General features: G+C 31.2%; 1 long non-coding RNA gene across 1 annotated transcript; it reads left to right on the top strand.

The window, feature by feature from the left end:
* Nucleotides 1-224: 224 nt before the first annotated feature.
* Nucleotides 225-2,106, top strand: LOC132740457 (uncharacterized). Its single transcript, XR_009627162.1, has 3 exons — nucleotides 225-468; nucleotides 701-813; nucleotides 1,275-2,106. It is a non-coding gene; the product is annotated as an uncharacterized LOC132740457 (long non-coding RNA).
* The last annotated feature ends 3,396 nt before the right edge of the window (nucleotides 2,107-5,502 follow it).

The raw sequence follows: 5,502 nt of genomic DNA, 5'->3' as shown, positions 1-5,502 counted from the left end.
TCATTCTAGACATAATTTGCAAAATAAATAATGAATCAAGATAGTAACAACGCCCTATTCACACAAAATGCAAACATGCCAGAAAAATAGCGAGTTCTCAGTTTCAAGTTAATTTCTCTCGGGGCCATATATCTTATCGCAACTAAAGTTTAAAGTGATTATAAACTCTCACTCATTTTCTCAGAATTAGATCAATGAACTGTTTGTTTATTTCACAGGCAAGAACTAATTAGGAATCATCATTCAACTGCAGCAGAGCGCCGATTAAAATCTAAAGCTAGACAGTTCTCATCTGATTTGGACGAATCGTCTCCTATAGATAGCATAGAAAACATTGAGGAATTTGAAGATGACGACGACAGATCAATCACGGAAGACGAGATATATGACATCACAGTTGGTGACGTATCACGTGACGTTTTACTTACATTAAGAGATCATGCACAATCGTAAAACAGCTGGTTGCAAGTGAGTTAGAACATATTTAATTGAATTGTTTGTAACATTTGACTTGAACAGGGAATATACTAGACAACTAAATTTCAAATTATTCCATTGGAAAATAATTGCCGGAAAGGATAATTACGTTTTTTTTTTGAAAATGTATAGCCTTTTTTTGGCATACTAATTAATGGTTCTATGAATGCGCATTTGTAGATATGATATTAGTTTAAACTTTGTACAATCTTCACGTTTATAGGTGAGAAGGCAAAACTATCAGAACAGATTGATGCATTCAACAACCTTGTTGATGGGGACTCTGCAGGAGATAGCCTTGCTGGATATATGAAACCTGCAGAACACCTAAAAACTGTAAATGTTTACCTGTATTTTTTCAATATCTCTTTCCATCAAAATTTTAACGTTTTCAGTACCTCTTTCATCTCATGGTCTGTCAATTTGTTCCATTTAATACCTATCTACAAGTATTCAATTTAAAAAATAGCAAATCATTGCTCTATGCTTCTAGAAGTTGGATAAATTATTTGCTTAAGCTAAATTATTATATAATATAAAGAACGGCAAAGATAGCTTATAATTTACTACACATTATTATCACCACAAAACGTGGTATATATATAGTATGACTTTTTACTTATGCCTTAACTTATAAAATCTTTATGTATATACAGAGTATGCCTTTTTCCTTATAATTTTCTATGCCTAATTATCATTATATAATACTGATATATTCAGTGTGTGTAATTGTATCATTAGCAGTCTTATTTCATTGAAAGTGATGTCACATAATATTGTTTTTTATTTTTTTTTAGTTACCAAAGAGCGTTGAAAATAAAACTGGAGGCTACGGAATGCCCGTTGTACCCAGAAGGATTTTAATTCATTATAAAATCAGTTAAAATACTTAAGACAAACCGACTTATACTATCATTTTGTATACGTTAAACATAAACAAACGTAACAGGTAACAAATTTTTGCCGAAAGATTATGAAAAAATGTTTAATTTTAACGTAATATTTGCTCTCAATATTCTGCTTATCTCAGGGAAACAATTCCAATTCTTATATTTTGTGCATCTTGTCACTTAAAAAACATTTTAATTTATATGTTTGGAATATTTTTGTATTGGATTTGAAAATAAAAAAATGCTGATATTGAAAACAAAAATAGTTAGACGAGCAATTTAAACACAAATGTGCAGAATTTGCATATTTAACGTTAAATGAGCAGTACTTGTTTTTCAAATTAATGAAAAAAATCCTATTGCATGCTAACGCTTTAATCACATCATCTTATCCACGAATACAAAAAAACGGCGTTTCTCTCATCATTTTATCGTGTAGCTTCAATATTACTCTTCGAGCTTTTGTCACTTCTATTTTTATTGCAATTGAAATAATGTAGTATTAATCAAAAGATATTTCATACCAGAAAATTATGTTCGTATAATCGAAAGCTATAAAAATATGACGTGTATAAATTGCTGTATTTTCATTCCTTGCTTCATTGATAAGATACATATGGTAACATAATCAAATGTATTTTACTGGGGCAGGTGGTGATCTTTAATAAAAATGATAAGGTAATTTTCATAGAAAACATCGTTTCTTATTTTTCTTGAAGGGACGTGTTTTAATAGACTAATGAACTTTCCTACGCATTACTTCATGACAACCCCAAAACATTAGTTGATGTATTAAGAAATTCTATAATTAAAGAATTTCCTCGGGAGCAATATGTCTATATCATAAGGTGACATTATTTTCCGTTTTTATGTGTCCTTGACAAGATCTTTCTTAATTCACGTCTTTTTTTTATCATAAGTACAACACATATTATTATAGCTATTTATGTAACGAATTTGACTTTATTCTTCAAATCATTTAACTAAAAGAGGTTTTTTTGTGGTCCTAATCAATTTGTTAAGTTTGGTTACTGTATATTTACTTTGTTAAAATGATATGATAATTTATTTATAAAACTATCATAACAATAATTTATGTATCAGTATCTACACTGAAATCTAAAATTATTACAGTATTAATATGAATTTTATTTTACTTAACATTTGTGAGATTTTTATGGTAATTTGAAAAAAAACATCATATTGTTTAATACTTAATGACTGACTGACAATCTATTTATGCTTTACTTATCTTTATATATATAATGATATTCCTATAAATTGTTGAAAGAAAAATAAATGTCTTTTGAAAATTGAAAGTGTTATAAAAAATGACAATGAAGATCAACTAGGCAAATGCAAAGTTTACAGGTCGCATTCCCCGACACACACCAGCCACAACAGCAGGGCACCAAGAAGGCACAATGTCAGAATATGAAGAGGACACAAGCGAAGAGAAAGGAGGAAATGGAAACGCAATAAGTGAAACAATAAGAAAAATATAAGAAAAGGAGTTCAAATGGGAATTAAAGGGATAAGTGGTGCGAAAGTCTGGGCGAAAGAGGGTGGGATCGAAAGAAAATACTTACCGTTAACGACAATTTAACAAATTTACATCACAAAACATTCAAAACACGTAACAATACACACATGTAACACAGAAGGGTATCGCCTTAGAACGGTCAGTTGTAGTTTCACCACTGGGGAGTTTAAAGCAGCTTAAGGCGCGCAAAAACGTTGATAAGACATACATGTGATTTCGGACAACTCGTGCTCGCAGTACAATTTGTTAACTCATCCTATCAAAGAGTTTTCATGCTAGCATGACGCCCGCCGTGCGTCGTCTGTTGTTCTCCAAAAATAAACATTAACAGCATCACCTTAACCCCAATTAAGATGTTCACATAGATTATCCTAAGGTCATAGTGTTACAGTCTAACGCATATGTAGATAACACAAGTTAAAAATATTAATTTTCTTAAAACATGTATTTAAAAATCTTCGTAACAAAATGTCATATCCACGGATTTTTCCCTGTAGAATATTGTGGCCAATAACAAAGGTTATATAACCGACGTTCCCAGAGTAAAAAGAACTGGCGTCATCCATTTAAAACACTCAATTTTTTCACTAATCATTCAAATGTTTATTTAGGGTAACGCATTTAAATCTCCTCTTCCGAAACTACATGTTCTAAATTATGATCTGGTAGACTTCAAAGAAATATAATTCATTTGCCTTAGATATTTGGCATTTTGTAAATTTAGTATCATTGTAGTCCTCTGCAAATCATGACCGTTGTCCCATGCGGTCACTTAGTTTAAGGCATCAAATTAATATCCTTATGTGTGAAAAGATTGCATAAATCTAAGAAATGTGGCCTGAATATAGTGGACCCCTACAAATGTTATATGAGTCATGAGCCTTGTGTCAAAAATGGTCCGCCTCGAAGCAAACTTAGTTCACAAGGCATATATTTAGAATGAAACTTTATCTCAGAGTCTACTACAAAGTTATATTTATCATGAAAGAGTTAAAATATGTCCCGCGCTTAGGTAACTTTTTAGCGTTGTTCGATATGGCATAGAGCTTATATATTTGGTATGTAGCATTTCTCAGGGGATCACAACGAAAGTAATTTTCGTCATGCATTTGGTTTAATAATGGCACAAAGGGTTACTTTTTATTTAGAATTATAGAGAATAGAAAGAACAACAAATCCATTAAGACCTCCAAAAGTAAAATGTGTCAGACTCCATTGAGCCGGTTCATTGACGGTAGTAGTAAAAGCAAGCTACCGTTCCCTACTCTTTGGAACGGCTTTAGCAGAATACAAATATAGAAACATTCATGACATTCGTGACGATTTACATATGTTATAACAAGTCCAATAATGTTATAAACACTGTCCATATTTTAATATATCATATTATTAAATTGGCAAAATAGATTGAACACTAAGTAATAAGAACCCGGCAATATAAGACAATTCCTTTTAAAAATGACACATACATGATGTTCCTGTTAAAAAATGATAAAAAGCAAATTAATTAGGAATACATATAGGTAATCGATCAGAGCTCATTTTATGACAGACAATAATTTATATGGTAATAATGCGAGACAATGATACTTGCAGTCACTGTCTGTGATATAATATCCACGCTTACATAGGCCACTTATCAAGCTTTTAGATTGATATAAAATTGGTGATGGGATCATATTATAGCTCTATCGAAAGTTGCCTTAGATTATCCTTCATGCATATATGTCTGATTGGTTATTTTTCTATAGATCTATACAACTTCTCCCAGGATTGTACTCTACATAGGTAAATGTCAGTCGCGCTTAAATGAAAACAAATGCATTGAAATTAAGGTATGTTAAATGATAGTTATGTGTCAAAATTTAACACTTGGAAGTTTTAGTTATACCGTAGATAAGGCTATAGTTTTGTCTTTTTGTGTCATTTCGTTCGTTACTATGATCTTCTTGAACGTGTACTTCTTATAAAAAGATATAAACCAGATTTAAAGCTACGTGCCTTCACATGAGCCAACATAATTTAAGTAAATCAAACACGACGAAAATGCAGATAAAAAGAAAAAAGGAAACAGAGTGAAGATTCACTTGATTAATAACTGATTTTACAGTATTTGTTGCTACTTACTTAGTCAGGGCTATTTTTGCGCATTTTAACCTCTTTTTGTAATGTTGATTGCAAGTACCATTTGCAATGTGCAAATTACTTTCTTTGTTCACTTCACAATATTCTACTTTAAACTACAGTTCCATTTGTTTATGAAAATAAACATGAATCTGGAGGGACGATGCTTTAGGTTTAAGATTGAACATGGACACTGCTAATTCATATGTAGGTAGTAAACGAACGTTTAAGTGCTTAGAGCGCTACAAAAGACATTCCCAAGGCTTAGGAGGGAAACAACATATTTTTGATAAACATATACTGTTATAGTCAAAGGAATTAATCACATTCAGTATTAACAACGTGTTGTATTTCATTAAATACTTTCTAAAAACTGACCTAGTTTTCCATTATATGCCATCGCTTTTGTATATCTTATGACAATGAAGGATCATGAATAGGACTTGGATATCATGCGTATTTTTTTAG

The sequence above is a fragment of the Ruditapes philippinarum genome, unplaced genomic scaffold, assembly GCF_026571515.1.
Source record: "Ruditapes philippinarum isolate M1 unplaced genomic scaffold, ASM2657151v2 ctg13978_1_1_1_1, whole genome shotgun sequence".
In the NCBI taxonomy this organism is placed as follows: Eukaryota; Metazoa; Mollusca; class Bivalvia; order Venerida; family Veneridae; genus Ruditapes; species Ruditapes philippinarum.
The sequence above is the reverse complement of the archived record's forward strand: the minus strand, read 5'-3'. Positions and strand labels throughout refer to the sequence as shown.